The sequence below is a fragment of the Halyomorpha halys genome, unplaced genomic scaffold, assembly GCF_000696795.3.
Source record: "Halyomorpha halys isolate HHAL.00 unplaced genomic scaffold, Hhal_1.1 Scaffold465.1, whole genome shotgun sequence".
NCBI classification, from domain to species: Eukaryota; Metazoa; Arthropoda; class Insecta; order Hemiptera; family Pentatomidae; genus Halyomorpha; species Halyomorpha halys.
This window is the reverse complement of record NW_027106118.1, coordinates 646,654-656,937: the sequence shown is the minus strand read 5'-3', so window position 1 is coordinate 656,937 and position 10,284 is coordinate 646,654. Positions and strand designations below refer to the sequence as shown.

Genomic DNA, 10,284 nt, shown 5'->3' with positions numbered 1-10,284 from the left:
ATATATATGTATATAGAGAGAGGGAGAGAGAGAGAGTTACTTCATCCGTTTGTTTTAATCTTGTCTCGTTATCACTACTACTTATGTTGTAATAAGACATAAATATTTTCAAATAGAAATTTCAACTTGATTATCTTCATAGAAAAACATGGTAACACCTCTTAACATTAAATGGAATTTCAGTAATATGATGGCCTCTGAATTTTACTGTCCTCAACGTATATATATGAACCATGGAGACGTTGTGGTTATACAGAATGGATCCGAAATGGAGCGTTTCGATTATACAGAAGCGTTGAAGGAAGCGTTAAACAAAATCACTAAGCTCCTTGAGGAAAGCTGAATATCCACTTAAAGAAAAAAATGACAACCCTTAATGGAAATGAAATTAAAAATTCTAAATAAATACGCTTTGTTGTTGGCCATAAACATCTTTCAAAAGCTGGTGGTCTCTTTTATAAGAATTTCATCAAAATCAAGGAACAATTTTTTATCTCATTCATTATTATTAATACCTCTAAATAATAATATACTTCTCCAAGTTATATTATTAAACTAATAAAAATTCAATTTAATACGCAATAAGCAAAGAAAATTATTTCTTATCGCAAACTAAAAAAAATAAAAAAAGTATTATTATAATTGGTACTGTAATATCAAACTAACGACTTAGCAGCCCCATAAAATTAGCGGTCCCAGGGTATAAATTGTTAAGTGAGAAAACGATCCTATGTTATATGTTATATTGTTAGTACTCTCCACAGAGGAAGAAATGGTAACTCATAGCTCTGATTTTTCTGATGCACAGGGAAGAGCTGCGAACTATCAATTTATTCGCTGTAAGCAGAAGGTTTGTGAGGTGATAGTAATACAAATAATGCATAATGATTATTTTTCAACTTTCTACCCTATTCTCAATGACCGCAGATGTATTATAAAAATCAGAATGTTATGATTGTTTTAATATAAAATGAATGAAACCATTGTTCAATTCTGAAAAAAACACGACCTATTAAATCAGTTTCCAATTTTTTTGGTAGTGATTGCAACACTTTTAGAAGCCACGAATATCGCGTATACTAAATATTTGCTGCCGTGACACTACTATCGTATCAGTATTTGCTTGATAGTTTGTAGTACTATCAACTATCTGCGCATGTGTTATAAATAATAAAGATGCCTTGATAGTGAACTATCGTAAGTTATAACCTCATAATTTCAACCATAAACATGTTTTTTTAATTTATATAGTGAACGTTTTTTGTTATACTTAATCATCAGTTTTAATCATTTGTTCACCAAATTTGCTAGTAACAAGCACTGTCACACGTTCTTGTTATTGTGATATTACTTGCACGACATATATCTGTCACGTGGAAATGAGCCTTTAGTGTTATTCATAGGCGTAAATAACGCACAAGGGACCAAGACACCGCCTTAAGGCGTTGGACGTTGTGGCCGGGAGGTGTCGCAAGACCTGTATTGAAATAAAAAATAATAATAATAAAATAAACTCGACATTAATCTTAATAGGGATATTTGTTGAGGATGAATAAAAAGGTAAACATAATAATGTAAATAGGTTATTTCTGTTAGTCATAACTCATAATAATTTATACGAACTATTACGTACTGCAGACTACTCTGTATTACCTGTTGCGGTATAACATTGGCGATAACAAAAAATTGGTATAAGAAAGAACAATAGATATGTAAAAGGGACATATAATTAGTGTGATATATCTCGAAACCGGTGGGAAAAAATTCTTGTGAGTTAGTGGCTCAAGTGATCGGCTTGGGACGTATTCAGTCTTTGTTATAGTACTAGTCTTATTTCCAAAATCTATTTTAGTTGCCTAAACTTAAGTCACTACTTAATTCAATTTTGCTTTGCTCCTACCAGGTAATTTTTGACATACGTGGTGGGGTTGGGGGGAGAGAGGCTATCCAATAGATAACCAACCTACTATAACTAGAGAGGGAGGGTCGAGTTTTCATTGCGTAGGGCCGCCACGAAATAAAAGTTGACCAACCCAGATCGAAATCGAACCAGCGCCACTGCATACTTGAGGTAGCTTAATTCAATTAATTACTCAATCATTTCTAAAAGAGGCTGTTCAATTACCTTAATACCTAATTTTATTCTAAAAATCTTTTAAAGCCCTGAGAATCGAACCCGGTCATGTCAGTTAGATGGCATAAGATGCATCGTATATTACATTAGTGGAGCCCTTTAACTAAATAAATGTATGACCATAACATTGTTTTTAGAAACAATGTTGTTTTAAGGGATTATAATACACATTATTTTTTAAAAAATAAAAGTTTATTTTCAAAACTTAAAAATCTCCCGATTGTTTAAAACCAGCAACCACAATGTTTTTTCTTTTAATTAATGAAAAATATCGTAGATAATCAGCTTAAATAAAAACATTTATGTCTGGGATCTTGGTGAATGCAGGTTTTAGGGTTTCAGCACGTCTTATTTAGATGGAATATTATGTGATAATTAAATAAAACTAAAAGACAGGTCAAAAAATGTGTCTAAGCAAATAGAGGTTCCTTTAAAAATTATAGATTATTTTAGTAGAATGAATATTTTCTTTCTTTTACCGGTGGATGGGAAAATAATCCTGCCTAACTGATTGAATCATATATATACATCATTAGGACTATTACAATGGAAAAAGATTTTTGTACTAAACGGTCAGTTAGCGAACAGTTTTCAAAGGATTTCTATTATTATTTTAATTTAATTATAGTATTATTATTTGATTTTACGTAGGGAATTCTTTTTAAAACACAAAAATAAAAAATAAAAAATCAGGGAAAAGAATAACACGTCCTGCGTATGGACAGTGGAATCTGATCTATGTTGGCAATTCTGTGCGTCAGTTAGCGGCGAGTGTCTTGATAGAGGTTCCGTTAAAAATTATATATTATTTTAGTTGAATAAATATTTTCTTTTATTTACCGGTGGGTGGGAAAATAATCCTCCATAATCGATTAAAGTTGGACCTCAATAAAATGTTATCATTGCTATTCTGTCCCCATCAATGTCTTGGATCGATGTTGTTTTGTATTTCATTTTAAATATAGATACATTATTAGGACTATTACAATGGAAAAAGATTTTTGTTCTAAACGGTCAGTTAGCGAACAGTTGTCAAAGTATTTCTTGATTGAGACTTTGGATTTGATACCTATTATTATTATTATTATTTGATTTCACGTAGGGAATTCTTTTTAAAGCTCGAAAATAAAAAATAAAAAATCAGGGAAAAGAATAATACGTCCTGCGTATGGACAGTGGAATCTTATCTATGTTGGCAATTCTGTGCGTCAGTTAGCGGGGAGTGTCTTGGTATTTCTTCATGCTTGTGTTTTGGATAAAATTAAAAAAAATTATTATCTTATTTTACTTATCTTAGGTTAATTCTGGGTATAACTGAATATTAAGAACATGACATTTGTAATTAAATGATTAATTTAATCTTTGATAGCGATCAATTACTCATTTGTATAACAGATCACATGGAAAATAAAATTAAGTTTCTGGGGTACTGGATAAAATGAAATTTGAATAAAATAAAAGGACGTCTATTTAAAGTAAATAACTCACCAATAGACAAAACCTATCAAATCGGTTTCATCCATTAATATTTGCAGCAGCTTCACAAGTATTCGTAAGTATTGAGTTTTATTACACGGGCTTTAATGTTTTATGGCCACTTAAAAAATATAAAAATCCCAATTACTTATTAATAATTTTATATTTATATTATGAAATCGACAATATTATATAATATGCATGCGAGTTTAATTACTTCCAAGCAGTAACAGGTTGTTAAGCGAGATCAAATTCAATTAAGAAAAAAATAGATTAATAGTACAACGTAAATTAAGTAGGTTGGTAAAATTTTATTTGTTTATTTCAATACTTATGAGCTTAATTTTAATATACAACATATGTGTTGTATTTTTTAAAAAATTTAATTTACGATTAATTAAAAGGGTTGTATATCAAGTTTTGCCTATGGAAGGAGTGCTATATAAAAAGAAAATATCTAACTCAAAGAAAATAGATTTACAGCCTCGAAGGGGCCAAGTATAAGAATAGAAGAAGAGAATAGAAAATATTGAGGGGAGAAGTCTGGTCTCGATTCCAAAATTAGGCTGGGAGGCAGTTTGTCGGTCATTTGATCTTTTATTCCCCCTCCCTCTCAAAAGAATTTTGGCTGCGCCCCCCCTCCTCACGTTTGTAATTTGAACATGGCACTATACATGGAAACTGAAAGAACGAAAATAGACCAGCGGCAGTTTCCAAAAGAACAAAATAATTTTTCTTTATATTTATTTAGTTTCGTCTGATTTTACGAAATTAATGTATTTTAATTCTACTGATTGGTTCAACTTTTCAGTTTCTGATACTGGTTCATATTATATTTAAAAAAAAAACAATACTACATGATAAAAAAATTAGTTGTAATTAATTACGAAAAATCAATAAATTAAATTTACGGATATAGATCCATGTAGGTTATTATATAATTTAATTAATTTTTTTATGAGTGGAATATGAAAAAAAAAATGAAAATTTATTAAAGTTAATCAATAAATTAATTTTTTTTTTATACATAAACGGAAGGATAAAAATTTGGAATACTCCTCGACATTTTTTGAAAGAAAAAAAACTCGTATGTTTTAAATTTGTTGGCAGCGATATGCCAAGAGCTAAGGATGATATCCATTGGGTGTCAAGCCTAACAAGCATACCTCAGTTCTATTTCGGTATTGGCGTCTTCTTCAGCTTAAATGGTAAATCTCAAGTTTCAAAGTAAAAAAAAAAAATCTGTGTTATAATATTATACTTAAAAAACAGTTTAGTTATTTTAATTCGTTAATGGAGTAAAAAATAAAAGTGTATTATAAGTGTTAATGTATTCTAATTAATCATGAATAAATGTTTAATAAAATAAGGGACTAGTTCTAAAGTATTGCTACAAAAACTTGATATTAACAATTTCAATACAATTAAAGCTGTCTTTTGAAATTTTTCTTGTAGATAAAAAACTAACACATTTAAAAATTTTGTGATAATGAATTAATTTTTTTTTCAAAAATTCGATTTAAAAAAAAAATTATATATTTAAATGTCACACACCTTTTATCCTTTTGTCATATCTTTTTGTATATAGGTGTGATTCAATTAAAAAATAATGAAACTGTATCTGCGTTTGGAGGACTATTACATGTTTCCTCTGAAGCAGGTACCGATTATTTCTGGTTATTTTTCTGGACAGTAATATTTGAATTAAAATTTTGTCTAATGAACCCCTTTAATAATTAAAATAAAAGTTTACTTACGTTCTGAATATGATTATATGGTCGTAACTGAATATATCTAATTAAGTACACTTTCACTGGCGTACAGTTACCACTAACCTTACTCACACTATCGCTGTTCGTTTAGGTTAGTTTTAAAGTTAGAAGAAATCAAGAGCCGCAAAGACTTATCAAACAAAAGTTTTTTGGTTGGCAGGTCTGACTGAAGTCCTGGCGGCCCTTGGCCACTTGCACACACACAATATGAAGAAGGCACTTACAGAGCTAAAGGCGTGACTAACCGATGGAATGTAGAGCCGATTGTCACCGGTTCAACTCTGGCGGTTCTTCAGCGGCGCGGCCCCACTCCTAAGGCTATCCCCACCACTGGTTTCTTACCCCCACTCCTCCTCTACGAAACAAGAAGGGGTCCTAGGGATCTAAGATTACATGGCGAGAACCCTTTACAAGGAGGGGAAGCTAGTGGACATAGATGATGGAATATTTTTGGATACTGATAGGATATTGAAACTTCAAATTATATCTTTTCGAAGGCGATGCGGAAATGTGTTCTGGATGTCACAATTTGAAAATAATCTATGAAAATCCTGTTTTTCCTCTTTCTTTTTCCAAAGTTATATTACAATTTATTTCTTTAGCAACAATCAGTTTATGTTTTCTTGAATAATAAAAATAAATACCCTCATACAAACAAACAAACCTTAACACAAACAAGTTATTCTAATTCACCATTATGATCTGGGGAGTTCCTGCAACAGCTTATTGGGGGAAAGGGGGTGAACAATATGAAATTCATCAATAATTTTGACCGGATTTTTCAACTTGCCAGAGGTCTTGGAAATATGTCCTAATATTTATCCTATTCTTAAAGATTTTTGGAAAACTAACCTTTCTTGGGTTTTAAGCAGTTTCGACTGTAATTGAAGAATCTCTTTGAATAATGTTTTACTGTAGTTTTCGCTGTTTGAAATTATTTCTAAAATCTAAAATTTTCTAATTTATCGAGTTTCAAATCATTGGGGGATGGGAAATTACATTCACCTATTCCCTAATAACGATGTTACAGGTTAGTGTGCACGGGTGTATAATGTTCAACCATACTTAATTATAATCAATATTTATTATTATAGTTTTTGAATTTCAGTAATTATAATTAATAGTCCTTTTAGATTAAGATTAAATATATATTTGAAAACTTCCAAACAACAAAGTTTCGGGCTCTATGCCCATTTTCATGTTGTTCAACCTAAAAACTATTCATACATATCTAATTATATCTGAAGATTTTTTGAAATTTATTACATGATCACAATGTTTTTGTTATTAATACAATCATACTATTTACATTAACTTAGAAGCATTATATGTTTGTATAAATGTATTAAAATGGTTTATTATATTTTGTTTATTTATAAGTTTATTAAATTTCTATACCTTGGTTATTCACTTAGTTTGACATTTTTGAATTTAGTCATATTTGTATTTTTATTTAAGATGTGCATGCGGTATTTTATTATTTATATAATTATATTTTACTAATGTTATTATTATTTTAAATACGTAAACATGAGATGAATGGATACTTACTGCCCTAATATTTATTGCTCTTGAGTATGGCTAAGTGTATTATTTATCAATTAACAGGTTTTTACTTCTCAAATTTAGAAGCTAATTCAAAAATTGTTACATTTTCATACATTTTTTTTATTCTTTCTTCTTTTAATAAGAATAGGATAAAATTTTACTTAAATTATTTTGTCTCTTTTTATATGTTAATTATTGTTGTTAAAGTTAATATTGTTTGTCAAATAAATCATTATAAAACAAAGTATATTAATCATGTTAACAGTTATAAATTCCCATGTTTTATTTTTATTATCCGAAGCTTCCTTATTTGTCTATATATTTTTATAATTATTGAAATTTGATAGTTCTCATTTTTTCATTTACACACATGAGGAATGAACTTGATTCGGATCTTACTCAAAATCAGCGAAGATACAACATCGAAGTTATAAAGACGATAGTGAGTATTATAATAAAAATTTTCCATAGTTTTAGGAATAATTCCAGTTCCAGGATTTTTCTTTTCATTCTTTAAACTTTCTAGACTTCGATTAAAAAACTAACGAGTTATAACTAATTGGAATGTAATGGTTTTTAATTTTCTACGTAAATGAAAAATTCGAATTTGAAAAAATCCATCCAAAAATATTCGCCAATACGAGAAGTTGTTTGCCTTATAGAAATTGTTTGCATAGCCGTTAATATATAACGAGGTGTGGGAGTATTATATAATTTTGGACAGCTTTCAAAATCCAACTGATTATGTAATCGGAGTTGGCCCGAAATAATTAAAATCACACCATAGCCGGTAAAGCGTTTGAAGCTGCAAGTTAAACGTGGGTGGCCGCAAGTCTCAGCTGATTTGGCTACCTAACAAGGTCATCTGCCATTTCTTTAGCTGTTCCATTATTTCAAATATCTCTTTCTGAAGCCTCTGGGTTGATCGAGTTGATTTAAATTTTTTTTTTTCAAACTCCTTTATACATACTTACTTGATAGTTCGCACGGATGTAGTCCAAGAGTCCGAGAGGAGAAAAAAATCATTTATTTCACCCAAATTTTTTATTACTTTAATGAATACTATGTATAAAAACTAGTAAAAATTGATTATTCCGCCAGGTATAGTTGGAGAGAATAAAAAATGGCGGCTGTTGAAAAAAGTTTAAAAAAAAATTAATGTTTCATTTACATTTTCTCCATATCTTTAAAACTACCCACAACACTAACAACCTAATATAACATCTTTTAAAGAAAATTAAGTTTTATAAAATAGGAACTTTAAAAGAGCTATTTATGTTCAATAGTTCCCAATATAAACTGCTTTAAAAAGCAAAATTTCATAAAACATATATTGAAAAAGCAATAGTTAGTCAATGTATTTTCTGAAATCTCAGCAACAATTTCATCATATCAAGGAAACCACTATTCCTACGAGATAAACGTCATAAACTACTTTATAGTAAATTAAACTAGCTTTGATATGAGTGCTATATGACAACTGTATGTTTAATAATTCCTGAGATATAATTTTCCCAAAATAAATTCACTAACTACTGCAGTAATTAGTTCGGATAACCCAGATTGTACTGTATTTCAGTAAGAAAATTTTTCATTAATTTTTAAAATTATTTCTTTAGACTTTCATTCTCTGTATTAAGGAAGGATAAAACCTCAATTTTTGGGGTTCAAATCCAATTGACTTCGGAAAATGTTTTTAGCAGTTTTTTCTTGACAGACATAATTTACTGTATTTTGGATTACACTTAAACAGTGGGGTTCCTGTCTTTAATGGCTAAATCTGTGAACCATTGAGAATTTGAAATCTAATATATAACCATATAAAGACTTTATTTTATTTTACATTACAGATGAGAGTGACTGAGTGAATTTACGAGGAACCTTAGCTTATAGTAAAATGCACCAGACTACGTTTCGATATTCACAGTCAACTTCACTAATAATTTACAGGCGTGTTCTAGTTGTATTTCCAAGTGCATTTAATCCCTATGGATGAACAGAGTTATTTCTGTAGTTTTTTTAAAATTCAATAATTTTTTTTAAACTTGTTAGTAGAGTTCTATTAATGGGTAGTTTCTCTACACGTCTGTAACACTCCAATTTAACTTAGATCAGATTTACTAAATGTATTATAATGTACAGTTGTAAATAGTAATCAATAAATATTAAAAAAAAAACTTGTTAGTTTTTCAAGTATTGACAAATTATATTCTATTACTTATCATCGGCTTTCAAGTGAAACACACTAAGTTACGATTTTCTAGTTTTGAGTTATTTGGCCTTCCCAGTCTAAAATATTAAAAAGATCAAACTCCAAAAAATTTTCTAATATCATTAGAATCTACTTATAAAAAGTAAAATTAATATTTTCATAACAAAAAAGAAATCATTAAATATCTTAAAACTTTAATTTTTAACTTAGTGTATTTCACTTGGAAAAAAAAACGTATGATGATGAACTTAAACATAATGCGATATGAAACTAACAGATATTCCTGGAATCTTAAAATATAATAAAATATTTTTTAGTGCTTTAGGTAAAATTTATGTAAGTATAAGTTATGATGGTTAAATAATTAAAGAGACACATACATATGTACCTCAGGTGGAATTTCAAGTTAGAAGGATAAATAAACTTGAAAATGGGTCAACTTTAAAGACATGCCAATTTGCCATAGTCTATTTCGGAAACACATTTCATAGCATGCGCTTTTTCTAATGAGTTCATTGAGAAAGTGACTTATAACTATAGCATTTACCAAATCCAAGAACTGACTAAATACCTAATACAAATTTTAAGAAACTTTTATTTTACAGTTAAATGTTGATAATCATTTAGAAATGTGGTTGGTACATTAAAAGGATTTTTTAAATATCCTTATATCCCATGTAACAGCTATATATGGATTTCCCAATTGATATCAATATAACTCTATTTATCTATCAAATTAACGCAAGATGGTAGGCCTATCAGTTTAGTATTATCAGAGGATTGTCCAAATAATTTTTTTTTTTAATGTAATATAGTCGCACATAAAGATATTTATATATAAAGTGTATTTTTGACAACTACCTATTGTCTAGAAATAGTAGGTATATTGCTAAATATATATTTGATTGAGTTTTACAAATAGCAATATCTAATTTTAACAATTATAATTGATAAACTAGGATATTAATAACCGAAAAAATAAACCAATATAATATTTTAGTATTCTCCAGTGATGTGAGAATTTTTCTGGAATTGGCAGATAAGATTCCCCACAGCTGTCCGATTCAGATACAGAAATAACCAATTTTACTGCAGTTATAAATAAACTCTGATGTTCAGTAGCTTCCACGTGTTTTATATAT

At 29.1% G+C, this 10,284-nt stretch overlaps 1 protein-coding gene across 7 annotated transcripts in view; it reads right to left on the bottom strand.

The window, feature by feature from the left end:
- The window catches only part of TpnT (Troponin T, skeletal muscle), a 24,810-nt gene extending 19,081 nt beyond the window's left edge, over window positions 1–5,729 (bottom strand). For 4 of the 7 annotated variants that reach the window (XM_014424332.3, XM_014424331.3, XM_014424335.3 and 1 more), the window contains exon 1: window positions 5,607–5,729. The gene's annotated coding sequence lies outside the window, so the exon portion shown is untranslated. Of the gene's footprint in view, window positions 1–5,367; window positions 5,542–5,606 lie in introns of those variants that run through there. The other 3 variants (XM_067053675.1, XM_014424334.3, XM_014424337.3) reach the window with 3 other exon arrangements.
- Between the last annotated feature and the right edge of the window lie 4,555 nt (window positions 5,730–10,284).